Source organism: Cupressus sempervirens, chromosome 7 (genome assembly GCF_028749045.1).
Source record: "Cupressus sempervirens isolate cs-2001-9-10 chromosome 7, ASM2874904v1, whole genome shotgun sequence".
NCBI lineage: Eukaryota > Viridiplantae > Streptophyta > Pinopsida > Cupressales > Cupressaceae > Cupressus > Cupressus sempervirens.
The window spans coordinates 819,287,651-819,298,940 of NC_143124.1; positions in this window are offsets into that span (position 1 = coordinate 819,287,651).

Here is an 11,290-nt window from a genome sequence, read left to right on the forward strand (position 1 = left end):
TCTTTTATTATCAAGAGAATATGGAAAGCTTGGAAGCTATCAAACCTTGGCTTTGTTGGTCTAGTGATGAAGTCCATGATGGCCTTTCTTTAAATCAACAGAACATTTGGTGGTCTCCCCTATTTGCCATCTAGGGTATTCCCTTACCAAGACTCAAGGTGCTAATGCTTTGCATTTTTTTAAATGAGGTATCAAGACTCCTAAAGATCTTTTCTTTAAGGTTTCCATGAGTTCCAAATCTTGGGAATATATGCAAATCTAGTATCATCTTGCCCGTCCAGATTGGCAAACTTTTGACTTATTGCTTTTTGTAATTCCAATTCACTTAATTCATAAAGTGGGTATTCAATCTATTAGACCTTGGTGGACTAATTGGAAGTGGTATCCTACCACTCCTTTTAGCAATTAAAAATCAAGTCTAGGTTATAGATGGCTTTCTCCCCATCTACCGATGGTGGATATGCTCAATCAAAGATGGCACTTGCAATCTTCTCTTTCTCAATGGAGAAAGTGCTTTGACACTATTTAGAATGCTATTACAAAACCCAAGATTGCCTATTTTTCTTGGTGCCTATCTTTTCAAGGCCTTCCCCTTGGATCTCAGCTCAAGCATATTGGGATTTTGGATCCTAGATGTCCATTTTGTGGACAACCAAAGTCTTTTCTGCATGTTTTCTAGTTTTGTAGACATGCTCAAAATTATTGGCACTAGATTCATGATTTCTTTCAGCCTTTTTAGCCTGAACCATTTTCTTGGCACATGGTTGTTTTGGGTGATTCCCCCAAGATCCCTTGGAAATTTACCTAGATTTGGCATACCTTCAAGATGCAAATTTTTTTCACTCTGTGGAAAGATAGAAATTTTTTTCTTTTCACTCGTAGTTTTATTGATATTAATATTGCTATGTACACTAAAGCATGCATTTGTAATAATGTAATGATGTAGATTCAAGTACAAGCTAAAAAAGTTGCCTTGGAGGTGGCCCACTTGTAAGAGCTACTTAATCACTATGGCAATGCCCCTTGTACTATTTTCAGGGTACCTCCACATGCCTCGGTTCATACACTTGATTCCTAGAGGTCACCATCAGAGGCACAACTCTTCAAGCCACCACTCACATACTCCATGTTCCCAAGCTTCCCATGGAGATGCCGCTTGGTTTTCCTGCCCCATGGTGGCACTGGCTAGTCCTCGGCTCTTCCTCCTTGTGCTCGACAAGTGAACTCTAGGAAATGGCCTTTTTGCCTAGAACTGGCTATTTCACCTCTACGACCAGATATGAAGGATGTTGGCTAGGCCACTAAGGTTGTTGATGTTGTTGCTAGTAGTTGGACTATTCCTAGTCTACCTCCCAATCCCAAAGATGATTGAGGATTCCACGATCATGATGAACCACCTCCCTCAATAGGCATTGCTTTAGTCACCTAAGGTTGCTATATATGTTTTTGTCATTTTTTTCAATGAATAGTTTATGATTCTAGCTTCAGTCATTTGAACACTCATGGGGTGATCTTGTATCCCCTAACCCTTTTTGTGAATTGTAATCTTAATATATTATTTATTAATAGAAAAAGACTATTCATTAAAAAAAAGGATTTAATTGCAAGGAATTAATCTATAATTGGATGTTTCAACTCTAACCTTGTCATCTTAAAATGGTTCTAATTAATTTTCTATTGAGACCAATATTGACGTTGTCTCTAATTTTACAGTCAAACATTGTAGATTGTTCTCTTTGATTTCCTTGACTTCATGCAAAAGATAAGGACATCTTTCTTCCATTGAATACTTAGGCAAATGGGTATTTCCATTAGATTGATGGGTCAGAAAGTTTACTCACATATACCTTATTTTATCTTGATTTGTGTTCTAGTAATCACACTTACTTGGAGGAATGCCATAATACAAAAGTATGAGATTATTGAATGTGCTTGTCACAAGTGTCATAGATTAAGCACATGAAAGTGGCCCAAATACATTTGAAATAGTATATGCCCACATTAAGGCATAGTTTAACCTTATGGAAGTTTATCTTTGATCCTTTGCATCAGCTTGTTACTCCATGATGAATTCAAAACACTAAATTAGTGATGTGAAAATTGTTCAAACTAGAATTTGAACAATTCAAGAATTTAAAATCTAGATGGTAGTTTTTGGATTATGGTTTGGGACTACTTGATTCACCTAGAATTCATAAGGAAAAAAAATTTCTTATGTCTTATTATTTTATTATTTTATTTTATTTAGGTAAAAGGAAAAAACCCTGATATATATAAATAGAAGATAAACACAATAGAAAAGAAGTTTTGAACTAAAAGGAAAACTACACAACAAACCAACAGCCAAAATAGAACTCCAAACAAGAACACAATCATCTCAAAGCAAAGAAACCCCCTTTTGGGAATGCTTGGACTATACTACTACATCTTGAATCAAGGCTAAAACTAAATTTTTTTCCAAATATTATGTTTGAGAATTCCCTTCAAGCTGGTGAAAAGAATAGGACATGTGTAGGCCACTTGGAAACACTGATCACAACGTAACAATCTCTTAATAAAAATAAGATGATTCAAATCTAGAAAATTATTCACGCAGATGTCCATGCCTGTAGAGTCTAGGTAAACACTATTAGAACCCCAATTCATGAGTAGGTCAGGTATAGAATTCCCTTCCCTGAAGACATGGGAAATATGACATATTTCAAAAGTATCCAACATATTCTAGATATTAGACATGACATATCTAATTCTCTAGTTAAGAGTGTTTCTATTAATACAAGCATTAGTGATGAGAGTAGAATTGCCTTCCACTTGAATCTTCTAAAGCCTCAATTCTTTATTTTAACATGAATGAAATCTAATTTAAATATATATTTTAGCATGATTTTAAATGTAGCTTATGTTACATTATTTTAATGGGATCTATTTATTGTTATTAATATCATGCTACAAAGGAAAATTAATAACTCTTGAAATGTACCATATTAATTTGTAAATAGTCTTAACATTAGCATAAATTAGTCAAACATTTGTATACAAATCATAAACAAATTAAATATTGGGTTAACTCATAAAACATCAACCTAATTCACCAGGAAAGTTCCCTATTTTTTAGACACATATATGCATATTCTCCCAAGATACAAGTTTGATAATAACAAATAGAAGACAACATAAAAAAAAAATCAGCTTTTACCACTGAAGCAATCTTAGCCCTAGCCACCTCTCACACCTTGCACAATTTGCAGTCATCTCCTTCATAGTGTATAGATTAGATTAGGCATCATCAAAGAACATAAAATATTTGTAACCATTATTCCCCTACAATATAAAATATACATTAGTTCATACTAAAGATATTAGATACATTATTAATTTGGAACATAAAATATATAACCATTTAACATCATTTTTCCTATCTAGGCAACAAAAAAACTGGCACCTAGGATTACTCTTCATGTGTGAGATTTTTAAGAGGCATGACCTGTTAAATTCTTATAACTTAGTTACAAATCAATTGCACAATAAATTAATAGAAAGAAACTCAATCTGATTGATAACAATTAATACTCTACATTAATTAATAGAAGTAAATAGAGGGAGAAAAATAGCATAAGCCAAACACAATTAGACAATAACATAGATATACCTAGGAAACCCCAGCTCGAGGAAAAACCTGAAACTACTATATCTTCTATTCATCCTAACAACAAACGTTTTGTTGCAAAATACAATAGAATCCACTCCAATATGAGTTTGCTACTACTATCTTACATATATAGAGCCTAGTTGTTTTACTTAGCCTGCAAGAAACGAATGTTTTCTTTCTTTTTTATGCTTTACATCATATATAAAATCAAATCTTTTTTTTCTCAAACTCACAAACTTAGAAATATTCTTTTAAATAATAGAAATAAAGCTATTCCTAAATATCCAATTCAAATTATTTTAAAACAACTTCTCTCCACCTTTTTAGCTAAACAATAAAAAAACAAACACTCCCTCTTAGTGAGGAAGGTGTTCTACACAACACCCAACTTATCTCTAAAGAATACAAACTTATTCTTCACCAAATGTTTGTCACCATACTTGTTACTTTTTTGCTAATAGGAATGTATTGGAGCTTTTATATCCAATTCTCCACTCAATCTCTAATGAAGAAAATATGCAACTACACCTTCTATTTGGCTTCAAGAGCAAAAATAGGCTACAAGATTGTAACAATAGTTATACAAAAATAACTTCAACCTCACAATCCTCTCTCTACTAAGAAAATAACTCTCATTGAATGTGCACACAAAAACTTGTGTTGAAAACTACATTCAGGAGAATCTAAAAAATTCACTGGTAAAAGTATGACAATTTCTATCCACAAGAATAATTTCCTCCACTTTCCTTGTTGAATTTTTTTTTTCTCCATCTTCCCCAGCTTCTCTTGGAAATTTCTTCTAGACAAGATATCTAGGAAATCTATTCCTCTCTTGGGAATCTTTTCCACAAAATATATCTTGGAAATCTCTTCCTCTAATATATCAAGGAACTCTCTTCATCCAAGAAATCACTTCTTGAATGTTTGGACAAGAAATCTCTTCCTCTCAATATATAGAGGAAATCTCTTCATCTAGGAAATATCTTCCTCAATGTCTCCACGCAACTCATCCTTGCTCCTTGGATCTACAATATGCAAACCCATGCCAAAGAATGATCACCATAGCCACCCTACAACCTATGTTTACTCAATCATTGATTTTCATTGCCATAAAATAAATTGGAGACAAATCTTTGTTTCTGTAACCCATATCACAAATCTTGGCTTTATTTTCCTTGGCTCTGATACCATGTTAAGTTCTTATTTAACCCAGTTACAAATCAATTACACAATAAATCCAAAGAAAGAAACTTGGTCTAATTTATAAAAATTAATATTCTATGTTAATTAACAGAAGCAAATAGCAAAAGCAAAATAAGAGAAGCTAAACATAATTAGACAATAACATAAATATACCTAGGAAACCCCAACTCAGGGAAAAACCTACAATTGTTGGATCTTCTATTCATCCTAACAACAAACTTTCTCTTGCAGAATACAATAAAATCCAATCCAATATGACTTTTCTACTACAATCTTACATATATAGAGTCTAGCCGCTTTACTTGGCTTGCAAGAAAAGAATGTTTTCTTACTTTTTCAGGTTCTAAATCATATATAAAATCACATCTTTTTTTTCTCAAACTCGCAAGCTTAGAAATATTATTTTAACTTGAATAAAAATAGAGTTGTTACTAAATATCCAACTCAAGTTGTTTTAAAACAACTTCTTTCCACCTTCTGTGCTAAACAATAAAAAAACTAAGATGGCCTAGTACCACATTGACAATTATTCATTGTCATGTCTCTTAAAGCCATCAATCCTATAGAAATAAATGATGCACCATGAAAACTACAATTGTAACAACTCGTACTTTATGAAAACAAGATATATAAAAGGAACAAAATCTAGTTTTTAATCAAAATCCCTTGAGGAACTCGGAACACCATTAAATTTACAAAATTAATAAAATTAAAGATGGAATATGAAAAATATGCAAGATGAAAGGCACCCTAAAATTGCTACCAATAATTTACTAGCTTGCTATTAACTTAATGTCACTATATGACATCAAGATACTCAAGAACAGAAAAATTGTGCATCTTTAATCTTGTGATGCTTGGTAATCTAACAACAAAAGTGCTTAAACAATAGAAGTATTGTATTCAGTAACCTATTTACCAAAGCGCAATACCATTAAGAATTCACCATAAAATATCTACACATTGTAGAATTTGTAGTAATAAACCAAGATTCTTTATTTCAATGTTCAAAATTGCTAAGATTGATATGAGATTTTAATAAACTAGGTTTCTCCTATCTTCCTTGCATTGTAAAAGTGTTGCAAATGAGGAGAGGTGAAATGAAGATAATAGTGATAATCATTAATTAAATCAGCAACATAACTTTCAAGGTTTAAAATGAGCATATTCAACTTTTGAATAAGGAATACTAAATCAACCACATGCTTTCCTACCATTCAAATTCAACTAGAAACTCATTGGTGTCAATGAGTTTGACCCAAAAACTATACAATTGACTTTTGATATAATTCAATACATTGTGAAAAAAATATCATAGTAACTATATCATTAAAAATATATATGACATAACAAGTTTAGTAAATGTGCAAATAGTGTTGTGCAAGCATATGCAGCTTAATTAAATTCGACTATTCAATCTAAGAAAATGAAATGCAATTTAAGCCACATAATTTTCAAAATGAACATTTATGTAGAAACCTCAAATGGTAATATTCAAAGAAATAGGGAAGATCATATCAACGACATCTTTTTCTTAAAAATAGAAATAGATTCAATCATTAAAACTTAAAAATGTTAAAATAATTATATGTTATATATTTCAATCCAAAATAATTGACAAATAGTTGCCCAACATCTAAAAGTATGCAATCGATCTCAAAAATATATGCTTTAACATATATGTACCATGTTGCATACCAATAATGTAAAAGCTACTAAAGCCCTAGAAACTTTATTTGAATGTAATCTGTTCTCTCCTCTTCAACAATTATGAAGAACCAATTGGCTCGTCTAGGATCAAGCAAAAATGTGTCAAATACCACAATCATAGTAATTTTCCTAAGTTTATAGATGGATTTTAATATGTCATAGACATCCTATAAATCTTTTCTTACATATGAATCATCTAATTTGATAACTTGAGGCTTAGTGAGGCTCTCATTTATCTTATCGATTGATAAAGACATCCCATCCATTGAACTAGCTCCATACTTTCCTTCTTCCTCTTTGGCCTCCCTAATGATGATGGTTATCCTCAGCCTCACCAAAAAGATACAATGCAAATACCAAAAACTACCAACTAGAAACAATCTCTAGGAATAGTCTTTACAAAACTTTATGTAACTTGTGCAAATCTTCAGAACTCTTTCTACAAACATAGATATAGCATAAAGATAGGTTCCTAAATACACTAGATCTATGAGACCCTGCAGAGATCACACTTGACAACATCCCTCTAGTAGACCTTAGAGGTGACCTTCTAAAGCATCTAATTGCTCTAATGTCCACCTTTCCATTCTAGACTACTTCTCACCTATGAGGAGTTCTTAGTTGTTATCCATTTTCTTGGTTCTTTTGTTGTTTTTCTTTTACTTTCTTTCTATGGACACCATTTGGTGTTTCCCCCTGTTGGCATTTTCCCTTTGTACTATTTCTAGTCCCTTAGACCCTCGTTGGTCTCTTGTTGGACATTAATAAATTTATGTTATCTTATCTTATCTTATCTAACCACAAACCTCACCAAACAAATCTTAAATGAAAGCTTATATGAAACTTAATATTACATAAGAAAGTATAGCAATTTGAGAATCTTCAAATATGTATTATTGCACAAGGTAGTTATTTATGAGATAGTGTTGTTTCTTATAATCTATAAAGAAAAAGAAAAATATATTCACAAAATTATAATACATAATGGTTATAATGGTTATGGAAGTAAAGTATCATTTTTCACAAGATTCTTTTGTAAACTTTTTAAATCTATTTAATTTTACATAATTATTTAATAGACTATAATATTAAATCATTAATAAAAATTACTAACAATGCAAAAAATAATATGATAACATAAAATATGCAAAAAATATATATTCTTTAAAAGTATATATTTTCTAAAATCTCAATACCCCAAAATAAATAATTATAGTAAATTTATGTAATGATCTTACACTTAATAAAACTACTTCTTATAATTATAAAATATAAATGAAAGATGTTAAACCTTATATTTATAATATCTAACATTATAAATATATCTAAATTTACATAATAATTTCTTTAATAATTTTTTAAAATATATTTTTAAAACGTATAATATTCTATACCAATATAATCTTAATTTCAAAATAAATAATCATAGTCCTTTTATATAATCTTAATTTTAAAATAAATAATTATTGTCCTCTTATATAATCTTTTAATCTTATATAATCAATTAATCTTATATAACATCAAGAAAGGTTGTTTTCTTCCTCCCAAGTGAACATTGATGTAGCAGAATATAAATATGGTGATGGTATTTGTGGGTGTATTAACATTGCTAAAATATGTATGCCTTGATGGGTAATGGAGTACTTAAGGAGTTGGTAATCTTGTCAGAAATAGGAGTTGGAAGAAGAGAGGCATCAATGCCATGCTATTTAAAATCTCTTCCCCAAATTTGTCATAATCTGAAGATATTTACTTTGCAACTAGACTATTGTATAGAGCTTGCTACTTTGAGAAAAATTGATGTCAAATTCTTTGTGAAAAGAAGGGTGGAGTTCAAAGGTTGCAACAAAAATTTTCAACGTCAATTACAATCCTATTAGGAAGCCCAGCAAGAACACGCATTTTCCTTAGTGTATTAACAACCCCCACCTCATTTTTGGAGGCCTTAGAGAATGGTTATAGCTTTGATTACGTCCATCTCCAAGGTCCCCTTTGAACAAGATTTCTAGCTTTGACAACTAAAAAAACAAAACAAAAATGAATTTAAAAGAAAAACTATGATTGCAAAAAATACTTCTTTTTTTTTTCTTCCGAATAGTTCAGAATTTAAACATTGACTGCTAAAACTTGACGATTTAAGCTTTTATTTTTACTGCATGATTATCGCTAACAAGCTCTTTGATGATCAAGGCTGCATATTCTCTAGTTTGTTCCTCCAACATTCAAGTCTTATTTACAAAGGCACTCAACATAATCCCCTGAGAAAACCCACTCTATTTTGTAAATGTTTCCATGACATCAACATGAACATATAACTTGGGGCCAAAAATATTGGTTCATGAATGGTATCATATCTGCACGATTCTAGAACTTTAAATTTTAACTTAGTAGCACTCACCTCCTTCACCTTTGCTTCTACAATATGGTTGTCTAAATATTTATTTTATTGCATAAATGATTCCATTCAAGAAATTAGGCATAACATAATTTGTTAAAAAAATCTAGAAATTTAATCTTGGGTTCATGCATGCAAACTTACAGGTCAAAGAAAATCTACATCTATGACTAGAAGCTTCCATCAGGTATACAACACCAATAGTCATGCAAGACCTCCTTGGAGATGTTTTGTAGTTTCTCTAGCACCCTTCTTCTCAAAAGGGCATCAAACAATTCCAATGTGAATTGTCTAGAATCTTGTATTCCTACAAACCACAAAAATACCTCTACTCAAACTACAAAAAAAAATAATGGGTCAAATTTACAATCAAAATTTCTATCACCAAACACCCACCAATGCATACTCTACAGTCAGTTGTAGAAGTAGAGGTGTCACTAGGACACTGATTGTAAAAAGATTCAAATCCATATGAAATTCCTATTGGCTTATTGTCGTGTAAGTGGGCTAAGTGGATACTTATAAATTGAAATGATCCATTTGCATTCTCGTCAATAAAACAAACCAACCTGAACAATTGATGTCATGTACTACTTGTTGAGATGCACTTTCTTCACTCGCCCAACCACCATTATGCACATCATGGCTTTAGGGCTTTGTAGATGTTCTTCCCTCTCGGCCTTTGCTCTATCTCTAGCATGTAACCATGTTTTAGAGAATCTGTACGATTTTAATGAAATTTCTCAGACTTAATGTGAGAAATTAATTTGGTGAAAAGACATCTAAGAACTTTCAATAAATTCTTACTGGTTGTTGTAAAAGTCTCATCTTCCCACCATCCCTATCATTAAAACATTGTGGCATAAATAAAGTTAAACAAGCAATTGTGAATATTGGCTAATCTTTCTCTTATTGTCATCTTATTGGAAGTTATCAAATAATAATGATAATCTAAAACCATGATCTGAAAATCATTTTCTAATAGTTGTTTATAGGCATGAGACAAATTCTGGCTAGATGCTACTCCAGAAGGAAAGCCTATCGGCTAATAAGTGGTATATATATTTAACAATGATGTGTTATCACACAATCAATATGGAAATGTTGACATTCATAATTTAGGAGGAGACTACAGACAAGTGCATGATACTTGAGGTGATCAAACTTCAATGGGATGATCAAATAAAAGCCACAAGAAAGTGAAAGATAAAGGTTATGTAAAAGGCATAGTCTATAATTCACCAATATCTATGAGCGATGTTGAACAATATCAGAGACATTGTAGTAACAAATTAAAAAAATCAAATGATACAAAACTTATAGTTTTATAGTTTTATTCAACAATAAAGATTTAATATGAGAATTTTCACATTAAATTCAAAAGTCAAACATCATAAGGATAAGTTCATAATTAATGTTAACATAAAGTGATGCTATTATAGAGGAAGAGGATATAAAAATAAGTGATAGAAAATAACATGGTGTTGTTGCAATGTTTGTTTTCAATGTAGTATCCATTCAACAAATTTAGCATCTAATAATTATATGCTATTATTTGAAAGATCTTATTAGAAAATGAAAGACTAATCAAGATGCACTTATTGTTAGGATTAACCTTAGACAGAAATAACAATTACATGCAAAAATAACCAATACTAGAAAGTAGTAGATCGCATAAAACAGAATACAAGACACCAAGATTTAATATAGTTCACCCAATCCCTAGGCTACATCCACCAATAGCAAGTCCAATATTATTATGATCCGATGATTACAACTTGATTACAATCTGTAATCCCTTACAACTCAATACTACCACAAGAAGCTACAATATCACCATTCATAATGAAATCTCTAATCCTAAGCCTTTTTATACAAGTTTTGGTGGCTTACAAAATTAGAGCTAGAATAATAGAAAAATAGTAGCCGATGCCTTTTACAATATAAGGGCATTTTTGGAAACCCCCACAGGGGTGTTGCCCCTCGACCCCACCCTGTACTAAGACAAGAATCGCATCTAGGGCACTACCATGAAACCCCACAAGGGCATTGCTCCTTGACCCCATCTTGAAACTCTCGTAAAAATAATATGGAGAGAAAACTATGTTGAATAAACCTTTGATTCTAATTAGGCTCCACATCACAACAATCTCCCACTTGGAGACTAATCAGACTAAGTGACAATAACCTCTCACTTGGAGATTAATCATAGCACTACTAAACTTGTAGCTTCCACTGGAATATCAAACCACCCTAGACTTTGTTGTTTTCTTATTTTGTTCAATCAAGAAGACGAACTGAAGCTGAAGAGGAATTCAGCTTCTCCCTTGTTA